Source organism: Palaemon carinicauda, chromosome 34, assembly GCF_036898095.1.
Source record: "Palaemon carinicauda isolate YSFRI2023 chromosome 34, ASM3689809v2, whole genome shotgun sequence".
Classification (NCBI taxonomy): domain Eukaryota; kingdom Metazoa; phylum Arthropoda; class Malacostraca; order Decapoda; family Palaemonidae; genus Palaemon; species Palaemon carinicauda.
In genome coordinates, this window is record NC_090758.1 from 79,050,322 (window position 1) to 79,063,781 (window position 13,460).

Below are 13,460 nucleotides of genomic sequence, written 5' to 3' on the forward strand. Positions count from 1 at the left end.
AAGGAGAAGGATCTTGAATGGCAAGCCCTTCTCTAAGAGATATTTACTGACTTGCGGGATAAAACACTGGTGGAACCAGTTGGAGGTCAGCATCTTCGTAATCCATGCTTTTTGATTATGCATCCAGTACACGGGAAGGAGATTCTTATTTTTATTTTTCAAAGCGCGAGGATTTTTCGACATAAATAAGCCCCGGCTTTAACAAAAATCCAGCAGAATTGCCACACATCACGAGGGTAACGCGATCCTTGAATGCCTTAAAGCCAGAGGCTTTGGCTTCCTCTTTGAACAGGAAAGTTCGCGACGGCATTCTCTTCCAAAACAAGCCAGTCTCATCCATATTAAAGACTTGTTCCGGCTTGTATCCACCTTCGGCGATAATATTCTTGAACGTCTGGTTAACGTAAGTTTCAGCAGCGGCAGTGTCAGCGGAAGCAGACTCCCCATGCAGGGAAACGCTTTTCAGGGCGAAGCGTTTCTGAAACTTCGCGAACCATCCTTTGCTTGCGGAAAAACGTTTCTGAGGCTGGGAATCAGTGGATGTCCCTGGTTGAGGATCATCTGCATCATCATCATCTTCAGCATGGTTGCCATCGTCGTCTTTAGGTTCCTTTGCAGCAAAATTCTCATATAAACTCAAAGCCTTTGTTTGGATGGTGTTCGTATCCAACGCTATGTTCTTCTTCCGGCAGTCGGCAATCCACACAGCTAAAGCACCTTCCATGCGTACGATCGTTTTATTACGCGTTGTAACGACTCGCTTCGCTGATCTGCTAAAGGTGATTGCAGCCGTCTTTCTAATGTTCGCCTCGTCCTTTTTTATATAGCGAACGGTGGATTCGTTGATGCCAAAATGGCGGCCGGCGGCCGCGTAACTTCTACCATCTTTTAACATGTCGAGAAGCGTAACCTTCTCAGCTATCGTCATCATCCTTCGGTGGCGTTTAGGCTCACTACCAGCCTTAAGAGAAGCAGAACGCTTGGGAGCCATTACAGTAGGATTTACGTACAGTACTGTAACAAAAAGTTCAACTTAAAAAGGTCGCACACAGCACAGATTAAACTTCACAAACTTAAGAACGTCTACTCAGCGATACGCGGTAACAGAGAGTGAACGATCCAGCCCCGCGAGAACTTTGATGCTGCGGGTAGAAGATGCGGGCAAAACACCAATCACAGGCTAGATAACAAAACTTGAGTTCTGATTCGTCATCTATCAGCGTTTGAACCAATCACAACCCGTCTTACAGTACTATGATGCGTTGGTTACCTACTCATAGAAGATGCCCCGCGCATACTGAACGTACGTAGATTAAGTACAATACCGTAATAATAATAAATAATGATAATAATACTGTACAGTAATAATAATAATAATAATGATAATAATAATAACAATAATAATTTTATTAACAACAACAACAATAATAATAATAATAACAATAATAATAATACACACTTTACGTACGCTATTTTACGCCTCTCTCTCTCTCTCTCTCTCTCTCTCTCTCTCTCTCTCTCTCTCTCTCTCTCTCTCTCTCTCTCTCTCTCGTACGCTTATTCGAAATGTGATTTTTGCAACAAAGAATATTATTGGATGCAGTACTGTACTACGTACGTATACATACAAAAGATTCATGGAAAAGAAGCACATCCATTACAGTACACACCATTCTAATATGGTATGACTGCATCTGATTTGCGTTTCATGTTCGATTTAATTTTACTACGTACTGAATTATCGTATGATCACATTCTCTTCGTGTTTTATTTCTTTCTGTGCTGAATTATATATCATATGTAATGCAATGAACAATCAGTAAGAGCAGATATTACTAATTACAGTATTAATGGAATTACAGGTAACAAAATATCGTATTTGGGGGTCTTCAGATTTCGCGGTATTTTCGAATTTTCCGGAAAATCCGCGATATGTATATATATATGGGTTATGGAAAAACCCCGCGAAGTGGTGAATCCGCGATTGTCGAACCGCGAAGTAGCGAGGGTTCACTGTACCTTATTAGGTGAGCGAGCTGGGTTCAACCTAGCATTCCTATACAATTTTTTCTCTGGTAAATTCATAGCATTTATTACCTTAGAAATTATGTAAAAGGAGCATTTCACTGGGCGGCACAGGTCAGAGCCCAGAAATCCAATTGATACATGTGTGCAAAATGAGAAATTATTTTTAAATCTACTTAGAAACGGCAAAACATACAGTTCCTTCTGGTGATTGCAGAAAATATCTGCTTACAAGTGGAGTAATTACTGATTATTGCACTAATGATTTTGTACCTGTAAATGCAGAATGATGTTACAGTACTGTACATTTCTGGGCTCAACCTGTGCCGCTCCGTGAAATGCTCCTTTAGCATCATTTCTAAGGTATATAACTGCTATGTATTACCAGAGAAAAAAGTTGCATAGGAATGCCAGGGATGAACCCAGCTCGCTCACCTATACTAGGTGTCGGTATAAGTAATTGGGGCGTGAAAACCACAACCAGAGGTCTCGTGCCAATTAGATATCTCCTCTTCAAATATCCCCGTTACGAGGTGCCGTTCTACATCCGCTACTGAATGCTACTACCACCATCTCCACCCACGCCAACTACGTTACTCCTTTCATAGCATCTTCGGTGTTTACCCGTACGTTCCCTTGCTTGTAATCTTTGGTTGTTTTGGTGCTTTTTTGGTACGAGATGTCGGACGTTCAAGCTTCCTCATCCAAGTTAAGTACTAGAACTATGGATTTTGAGTTTTTGGAAGTAGCAATGCCTTTATTTTCTTTATTAAGTGTTAACGTGTTCTCAGGTCGGGAGTACAGTACATTATTATGCAAAAAGAGTACTGTAGTCATTTTTGTTTTACCAAATTCAGAGCCTAGAGTCAGTTCGGAAGTAATAGATACAGTACTAGTACAGCACTGTACTGCAAAAGATTGCATGCATTAACCCTTTTACTCCCAAAGGACGTACAGTGATACCTCGGTACTCGACCATAATCCGTTCGAGATCCGTGTTCGACCTCCGATTTGTTCGAGTACCGAATTTTTTTTCCCCATAAGAAACAATGGTATATATTCTATTCCGTTCCCAAGCACTCGAACAGGCCCAAAATATTAATAAAACGTGTACCTAAACAACAATAATTATCTAAATGTGTATGAAATTGGTCAGAAAATCCTATAAAACAATTTTAAACCATTTACTGTACTAAAATAAAACAATTTTAAACCATTTTCTGTACTGTAGTGAACATACCTTTGAGCAGCGGTTCGATGGCATACAGGGATGGATGTGGAGAGGATGGAAGGGGGAGGTTACTGCTTGGAAGGAGAGTCCCCTTCCATGATGTGGCGGGGTAGTTCTCCTTCAGGAGTTGTTTCTCTCTCCAATGAAAGGGTGGGCAGATCTATTTCAGGGGTTTCTTCTCTTCTTTGTCTCTTCTTTGGAGGAGAAACAGGCTTTGATGTAGCAGCTTTCTTTTCTTTTGTGAAAAACTGGTCTATTGTTAATTGTTTCTTCCTCCTCTGCAGTATTCTTCGAAAATGATACATGACACTATCATTAAACATATGCACTGCCCGGTTTGCTACTGCAATTTCTGGGTGGTATTTTTCAGCAAAAGCCTGCACATCTGCCCACTTGGAACAAATTTCATTGATGAGAGAACTTGGAACATCCTCCCTTACCTCATCCTCTTCTGAAGATTCCTGCTCCACAATCAGATCCTGCTGCTGTTGTTGTTGCAGGTGCAACAATTCCTCCACAGTCAACTCGGTAGAATGGCTTTCTACAAGCTCATCAATATCATCCTTGTCGACCTCAAGCCCCAAACTCCTGCCCATGACAACAATTTCCTCAACGACATCAGTGTCATCAGAAATTACAGGGGTAGCAGTGCTTGGACCCGCCTCTGGTTGGAAACCTTCAAACTCCCTCTCTGTGACACATGATGGCCACAGCTTACGCCAGGCAGAGTTCAATGTCCTATAGGTCACACCTCGCCAAGCTTGGTCAATCATGTTAACAGAGTTGAGGATGCTGAAGTGTTCCTTCCAGAATTCCTTTAGGGTCAACTTCGTGTCACTGGTCACTTCAAAACACTTTCTGAAAAGGGCCTTGGTATAGAGTTTTTTGAAGTTTGAAATGACCTGTTGGTCCATGGGCTGGAGTATGGGAGTAGTATTGGGGGGCAAGAATTTGATTTTGATAAAGCTGTATTCTTCTTTCAAGTCATCCTCGAGACCTGGAGGATGTGCAGGAGCATTGTCCATAACCAGAAGACATTTCATTGGCAAGCTCTTTTCAATGAGGTAAGCCTTAACCTGGGGGGCAAACACTTCGTTTATCCACTCAGTAAAGAATTGTCTTGTGACCCAAGATTTAGTGTTCGAGCGCCACATAACTGGTAGTGCACTTTTACAAATATTATTTCGTTTGAACACCCGGGGGTTGTCCGAGTGGTACACTAACAAGGGTTTGATCTTGCAATCGCCACTTGCATTTGCACACAGCAACAATGTTAGCCTATCTTTCATTGGCTTGTGACCTGGCATCTTCGTCTCGTCCTTGGTAATGTACGTATTGGCTGGCATTTTCTTCCAAAATAACCCAGTCTCATCACAATTAAAGACTTGTTGTGCGATCAAATTTTGTTCATTTATGTACCGATCGAATTCCCCCACGTATTTATCGGCTGCAATTTGATCCGAACTAGCTGCCTCCCCATGCCTAGTAACACGATGAATACCTGTTCTATTACGAAACTTTTCAAACCAACCCCTGCTCGCTTTAAATGTAAATGAATCACTTTCACTGGTACTCGGACTTTTCTTCACTAATTCTTCATAGATATGCAACGCTTTTTCACAAATGAACGCTTCACTAACACTTTCCCCGGCCAACTGTTTTTCTTTAATAAATATTAAAAGCAACTTTTCCATCTCCTCAATCACTTGTGGCCTTTGCTTAGTTACCGCCGTAACTCCCGTTGCAACATTCGCCTTCTTAATCATTTCTTTATGCTTTAAAAACGTAGAAATGGTCGACTTCGCCATTCCGTATTCTACCGCTAAATCGGACACTCGTACACCATTCTCATATTTCGCTATAAATTCCTTCTTCAACTCGATCGTTGTTCGCACTGTTTTCCTCTTCTCCTTCCCCTTAACACTCATTACTTTCTTGGGACTCATTATGAAAGCTAAAAAAGCAATTAAAAGCACTGAAAATCACTAAATCACAACGAATGCTGATCGCGCGTTGTCTGAGTGACGCTCTCGAGAGAACTGATGCTTCCCGAACAAGCGAGAGTGGCCGAGATGGCGCGATCATCACAAAGCCCATGCGGTCGTCACGTGTTCGGCTGGTCGAGTACCGAATTTTTGGTCGAGCACCGCAGCAAAAATTTCTCGAAAATTTTGGTCGAACTCCGAATTGTTCGAGTATAGAGTCGTTCGACTACCGAGGTATCACTGTACTGGTACGTTTCACAAAATTCATCCCTTTACCCCCAAGGACGTACCGGTACGTCCTTGCAAAAAACTGCTATTTAAATTTTTTTTGGCATATTTTTGATAATATTTTGAGAAACTTCAGGCATTTTCCAAGAGAATGAGACCAACCTATCCTCTCTATAACAAAAATTAAGGCTGTTAGAGCAATTTTAAAAAAATATACTGCAAAATGTGCTTGAAAAAAAATAACCCCTGGGGGTTAAGGGTTGGAAATTTCCAAATACCCTGGGGGTAAAAGGGTAAAAGGGTAAAAGACTTGGATAACTGAACACAATACTCTCTCTATCCAAGATTATCATATTTTACTAGATAATTGAATCAACCTCGTAAGGGACTGGTAATACAAGGGGCTCCTACCTAATGGGTATATGATACCATATGGACGTCATCGTTTCCGACAGTCTCGTGCTTAAAAAGATTTTTGCCCCTGCAACTTTTTAGTGTTTTGAAAGTGGCAATGTAATTCATGAGTATCTGTTTGTCTTTCAGTGCATACCGAGAAGGAAATTCTTCTATGCAAAGTGCTAAACTTTCCCTGTCCATTGACCCTGCCTAAACTTTGTAATTCTACCGCTGTGAAAAGTGTAACGGGGATTTGTATCATAGTTCAACTCGTTTCCATGTTGCGATTACTACAGATCCAGTGGCTTTATTTGCTCTATATTTTGGATAGAATTGAATGATAAAAATAAACAAATGACTAACAAACCATTGGTGCAGTTTAAACTGAACTGAGGAGTCGAAACAAGTTGTTTGTTGATTGCCACTTCCTTATTCAGGACTCCTCTCCCCTTACAATTTAGAAGTAAGACCAAATTTAGAAATGCACTCGGTTCATCTGTTAGGACACACAGCTCATTTTGCTATTCAATATAATTAAAGTTTATGTATTGCTACGCGGATACTAACTTCTGAGTCCCTTATATGGGCTACTCCTAGTCTAATTTTCTATGACCAGACAATCAAAGAAAACGGGCTTTGATTGTCACACTACGGTTGCCAAGCAACCACAGCGCATGGTGGTGCCTCCGCATAACGGTCTTCACTAGATTCTAGACTTGAGCATTCACCCTTTCACTTACCTTTATAGTGTTTAGTGCTTGCGCCTCGTGTGCTTTTTCATTACTCACTGTCACTTGTGTTACTCTTCATTATTCGTGAGTTATGAGTAGAGTACTTCATGGCTAGTGAGCCTCTTAGCTAGTGTTCTTGCCCCGGCTGTGACGGTCGTCCTTGGGGTCACCCACGTGAGCCGGATAGATATTTATCTGCCTCCTGTCTGCCTCTTTTACCGAGGCAAGAGATGTTCAGTGGAATCACCTTGTAAGTACTGTGGGGAGCGGTCGTCCTCCCAATGGGAGAGATGATATTCTCACCGCACTAATCTGTGAGATCGTTCTCTTTCTTCATCTTCTCCCAACAGTGGTAAGAGGCGAATGCTCGTTTCTGTGACGAAGTTTATTCCTTGGTGCTCTGTGTTGAGGGCCCACTAAGGCTCCAGCCACAAAGGACGACAACTATCATAATTTTGATAGCGTTATGTAAGGCATGAGCTGGTACTTGTAGCGAATACCTCGGCTAAAGCTGCAACATGCCCTGAGCAAGGCCCTAGTGCAGTACCCTCAGGGCCTGATTGTCATATATTGGATAGATCTCCCTCTCCTCCCATTAAGTGTTCTGAGTGGAGAACAGTATGTGAACGATGATTTAGGGAAGATCTTTCCACTCTTAGAAGCATGTCCAATTTGTTCGTTGAAAATCTATTGACGTTCCCGGTTGCGGAACCCGAGAGTTGAGACGGCTTTCCCCATAGTTCAGAGGCAGCCTTGTTGGAAGAAGCTTATTACCATTCTCCAGCTCGTTTGCATGAGCCGTACTTGTCTCGTACAAACGGGTCCTAAGCACTATCTCCTCTTCAGAGTCTGTTTATGATGAGGATGGTCGGACTGCTGTGGCCGTGTTCATACCCCAAAACTGGACAAAGCCGAGCTATTCTGTTATGTTATCTTCTCCTCCTAGGTCTATTAGAGCTGAGAAGTTTAGTAAGACAAATCCATCATTAATTACCTTTCACAATTAAGGCCTAATGTTCAGCACGATAAGACTGGACGCTCCGTTGTTCCTACACCCCACAAGTTTCTGGACCAGGAGAGAGTGAAGAGCGTCAAGCGAAGGGGTTCCCACGCTACCATATGTTGTGGTTGCTTAGCAGCCATATTGCGGCACAATCAGCGGCCCATTTTTCTTTGGTCATAGAAAACGAGACTAAGAGTAACCCATATAAATTACTCAGATTTGTATAGCTGGGAAAAATAAAAATTGATTTAAAACATTTGTAGCATTTTATATTTTATGAACTATACCTTTTTTATTTGATTCTTCTCTGGTACCTGAAATTTTTCTAATATTTACAAAAAAAAATTACAGATTATTTGAATAGTTTAGTTTGCTTAAAACACTAGTTACTTAGATGAAATAATTTCTATCAATATTTTAAAAAGAAATTTTCATTACAATATTGAACATTATTTTTTCCCATTACAGGTAACTCGGATCATAAGAATATCATAATATTGGCTTTAAAGCAAGTGGATTTTACTGATAAAAAAGACCCAACCAAAGGTATTTAAAAACCAAAAATAACAGGAATGAAAGTCTCTCTCTCTCTCTCTCTCTCTCTCTCTCTCTCTCTCTCTCTCTCTCTCTCTCTCTCTCTCTCTCTCTCAACAAACTAATTCGTTTTATCAGAGAGCAAATGGAGTCTTTGCGGATGGACTAAAAAGTCTTTAAAACATACAAAATATTTTTAACAACTTGTAATTCTCTCTCTCTCTCTCTCTCTCTCTCTCTCTCTCTCTCTCTCTCTCTCTCTCTCTCTCTCTCTCTTTCTCTCTCTCTCTCTCTCAATTGTTTAGTATTATAGGTGAACACTTGACCCTCTTTAGGGTTACTTCATTTATTTGTTGTCATTCAATAGGAATTTATAGAAGAGTCTTATTAGAGTTTGTGAATATAACTCTGTGGTTTTGCTAAATTATTTCCTTCTTAACACTGAGATTTGATAATTTACTATTGTATGCCTATTCCCAGAAACATTCTAGTCGAGGTAACACCTCCATTACTTCCTGTTTCTGATCATTGCTATGCTTTTCAATTAATTCTGTTGATATTGTAAAGTCAGAGCATTGTTTTCTGAAATGTACAAATATGATAAAAGTCAGAACAGGGAAAAATGAAAGTCCATTACTTCCTGTTTCTGATCCTTGCTATGCTTTTCAATTTCTTCTGTTGGTATTGTAAAGTCAGATCATTGTTTTCAGAAATGAACAAATATGATAAAAGTCAGAACAGGGAAAGATGAAAGTCCATTACTTCCTGTTTCTGATCCTTGCTATGCTTTTCAATTTCTTCTGTTGGTATTGTAAAGTCAGATCATTGTTTCCAGAAGTGTACAAATATGATAAAAGTCAGAACAGGGAAAAATGAAAGAAAGGAAATGTTGAAAATGAAAGTAAAGTTGAATAGATGTTGTGCAAGACACTGAAATTTCCAATCTTTAGAGTTACATACTTAGTTTATTCATGGCCAAAACTCCCGAGGCAAAAGCAGCATTTCATAATTTCCCAAACTTTTTTGGCTACTCCCCAACTAGGAAATCACCGTAAACATTTCACGGAAACCTTTAGGCCTTGCCATTGGGATGTTAAGAATTTAATCGGTCGAAAGATTGATAATGTTCAATGCTGCTGATAATAATAATATTGTTGAAAGTAGGAGCATATGTAGAATAATTCGGTCAGCATTAATCATATAAACGTAGGAGCATATATAGAATAATTGTCAGCGTTGCCCTAGGGGTAAATCTCTTACCATGTATAATGTATTTAAAGTGTATAGGAAATCATTTATAAAGTGATTCAAACATTCCTGTTTGAATCTGACACTAAATGACGTCTTCGTTTCAGGTTCCTGATGTAGACATCGTCCTCCATCTAGAAGATTTCACTAGTTGGCCGAGCGATGGCTGAAGTAAGGGGCTTTAGGTATGTCCCCTGCCTCAAACCAAATGGATGTTACTGATACAAAGAACCAGCTAAAGGTATTGCAAACCTAAGATAACACAGGAATGAAAGTCTTCTGATAACATAAACTATATATGTATTCATAGTCTCTCTCTCTCTCTCTCTCTCTCTCTCTCTCTCTCTCTCTCTCTCTCTCTCTCTCTCTCTCTATTCAGGAATGAGTTTTCTGATAACAGAAACTATATGTATTCATAGACATTCTCTCTCTCTCTCTCTCTCTCTCTCTCTCTCTCTCTCTCTCTCTCTCTCTCTCTCTCTCTCTCTCTCTCTCTCTCTAAGGGTTCTATCAGAAGAACCATATGAGAATTTGTGAATAGGAATCTGTGGTTTTTCATAATTGTTTTTCTTTTAACACGGAGATTAAGTAATTTTCGATTGTTCGTTAATTCCTATAAACATTCTAGTACAGGTAACCACCTCCATTACTCTTTACTCATTGCCATTTTTTCAATTGCTTCTGTTAGTATTGTGGTCAAATCATTATTTTCAAAAATGTACAAATATGACAAAATTCAGAACAGGATGAAAAGAAGGAAGAGTGGGCAGGGAAGAAAGGAAATGTTTAAAATCAAAAGCACAAAGTAGTGTTTTGTTGTACAAGAAACTGAAATTTCCTATCTCTTAGAGTTTTATATACAGTACTTTGTTTATTCATGACCAGAACTGTCAAGGTTTTGAGGTAAAAGGAGCATTTCATCGTTAGGGATTCAAGGCGCGGTTGCATTTAAGAAATATGGATCTCAATTCTTTCAAATCTGTTTAGCCTAACTACTGCGTACAAATAATCGCATAGAGAGTACTGCAGGTGTCGCATAAATTTTATGTAGTTTGCTCACCAGCTGTATAGCTGTCTACAGGTTTTTCCCTCATTTTTAGTTACTTCCTAACTACCTGATCGCTACGTTATTCATAGCATGGATCTTTTGCAATGTTGAAAACAAAATTAGTTGAAATATTGATAATGTAATCATTAAGATAATGGTGATACACTATTCACAATCTAGTAAATTTATGAGAATATAAAGTGTAATTCTGTGAGAATTACATTTATTATTATTATTGTTAGTGTTATTAACCCTTTTACCCCCAAAGGACGTACTAGTACGTTTCTCAAAAGCCATCCCTTTACCCCCATGGACGTACCGGTATGTCCTTGCAAAAGAATGCTATAAAAAAAAAAATTTTTCATATTTTTGATAATTTTTTGAGCAAATTCAGGCATTTTCCAAGAGAATGAGACCAACCTGACCTCTCTATATGACAAAAATTATGGCTGTTAGAGCAATTTAAAAAATATATACTGCAAAATGTGTTGGGAAAAAAATAACCCCCTGGGGGTTAAGGGTTGGAAATTTCCAAATATCCTGGGGGTAAAAGGGTTAATATTACTAGCTAAGCTAGAACTCTAGTTGGAAAAGTAGGATGTTATATGGCCAAGGGCTCCAACGGGCAAAAATAGCCCAGTGAGGAAAAGGAAATATGTAAATAAACTACCAAAGAAATAATGAACAATTAGAATAACGTTTCAAGAACAGTAATAACATTAAATGTTACTAGCTAAGCTAGAACTCTAGTTGGAAAAGTTAGATGTTACATGGCCAAGGGCTCCAACAGGCAAAAATAGCCCAGTGAGGAAAGGAAATATGTAAATAAACTACAAAAGAAATAATGAACAATTGAAATAACGTTTTTAAGAACAGTAACAACATTAAATTAGACCTTTCATGATAAAACTATGAAAACACTTGTCAGCCGGGTCAACATAATCGGTGTAAGTTTGATCTGTAATGAAATTTATATAGATTGTATTTGATTTTAAAAAGTGGTACGAAAATTCGTGTGTTGAATCTGACACTAAAAGACAACTTCATTTCAGGTTCCAAATGCAGACGGCATCCTTCGTCTAGAAGATAAACCAGACGGAAAAATAACGGCTGATGCAGACATCCTTCGTTTAGAAGATGAAGATAAATCAGACGGCAAAAACAACGGCTGATGCAGACATCCTTCGTTTAGAAGATGAAGATAAATCAGACGGCAAAAACAACGGCTGATGCAGACATCCTTCGTTTAGAAGATGAAGATAAATCAGACGGCAAAAACAACGGCTGATGCAGACATCCTTCGTTTAGAAGATGAAGATAAATCAGACGGCAAAAACAACGGCTGATGCAGACATCCTTCGTTTAGAAGATGAAGATAAATCAGACGGCAAAAACAACGGCTGATGCAGACATCCTTCGTTTAGAAGATAAACCAGACAGCAAAACAACGGTTGATGCAGACATCCTTTTACAAGATGAACCAGACGTAAAAACAGCTGGAACAAAGCAGTTGAGATGTATCCCCTTCTCAAGAGGGACATCTGACATTTATAGGGTTCATTCGACTGTTCCCTATCCTGAGCTTGGTTTTACTTGCTTTCATTTTAAATCTCTCTTCATTCCACCCATTTATGGCAGATAATGCTGTGTCAGTACACCTTAAGTGGTGTATTGTAGGTATAACTTAGTCATTTTAACGTTGTTTAGGCTGCACTTTATCGCTATCTTGTGTCAGACTCTTAACTTTGACTTCATATTACTACTGTGAGGTTCCACCATCCCGAATGGCTAGTTTGGTCTCAAAATCATGAGTCCATTCCACTCATGAACATTCTAAACTTTTCCACTCACGTTTCCTAATTTGTGATTTGTTAATCCTTAGTTATTAGTGCTTCTTCCTGCTTTACTTTGGATATTACATTCAAATCCTTTATGCTTTGTATAGTCATGCAAACCTAAATGTGCCCGTAGTAAGTCTTTGCTCTCTCTTCTGATAGGACTTATATACCGGTAGTTAACCCTTTTACCCCTAAAGGACGTACTGGTAAGTTTCACAAAACTCATCCCTTTACCCCCATGGACGTACCGGTATATCCTTGCAAAAAAATGCTATAAAAATTTTTTTTTCATATTTTTGATAATTTTTTTGAGAAAATTCAGGCATTTTCCAAGAGAATGAGACCAACCTGACCTCTCTATGACAAAAATTAAGGCTGTTAGAGCAATTTATAAAAAATATACTGCAAAATGTGCTGGGGAAAAAAATAACCCCTAGGGGTTAAGGGTTGGAAATTTCCATATAGCCTGGGGGTAAAAGGGTTAACTAATCATACCCTATTTCATCTATAGTACATACATACATATACCAAGGCACTTCCCCCAATTTTGGGGGGTAGCCGACATCAAACAAATGAAACAAAAAACAAAAAAGAGGACCTCTCCTCTCTACGTTCCTCCCAGCTTGACAAGTGACTCAACCAAGTTCGGTTGGTATTGCTAGGTTGCCATAGCCCACCCTCCCCTGTTATCCACCACAGATGAAGCTTCATAACGCTGAATCTCCATCTGCAGTGCAGCTCCAAAATCAAACCATTGTTCTCTAGTCTTGGGTAGTGCCATAGCCTCTGTACCATGGTCTTCCACTGTCTTGGGTTAGAGTTCTCTTGCTTGAGGGTACACTCGGGCACTTTAATCTATCTAATATCTCTTCCTCTTGTTTTGTTAGTTTTTGTAGTTTGTATAGGAAGTATTTTAGTGCTGTTACTGTTCTTGAACTATTTTATTTTTCCTTGTTTCCTTTCTTCACTGGGCTATTTTCCTTGTTGGGGCCCCTGGGCTTATATCATTCTGCTTTTCCAACTAAGGTTGTAGCTTAGCAAGAAATAAACTTCTACCATCTCACCCACATCCTGCCTCTCAGTCCAGTTTGTCCCAAAGGTAAAATGCTCTACTTTTTCTAAGATCTTCTCTTCTATCACAACGTTTTTCTCAACTTTCTCCTCCACATTCATCTTTGTGATACATTTAGTAG

At 39.4% G+C, this 13,460-nt stretch overlaps 1 long non-coding RNA gene across 1 annotated transcript in view; it reads left to right on the forward strand.

Annotated features, from left to right (window-relative positions):
* Positions 1 to 11,623, forward strand: part of LOC137626683 (uncharacterized) — a 32,033-nt gene extending 20,410 nt beyond the window's left edge. The window contains exons 2-4 of the long non-coding RNA XR_011041085.1: positions 8,068 to 8,145; positions 9,489 to 9,622; positions 11,482 to 11,623. This is a non-coding gene — a long non-coding RNA (uncharacterized lncRNA). The remainder of the gene's footprint in view (positions 1 to 8,067; positions 8,146 to 9,488; positions 9,623 to 11,481) is intronic.
* Positions 11,624 to 13,460: the final 1,837 nt, after the last annotated feature.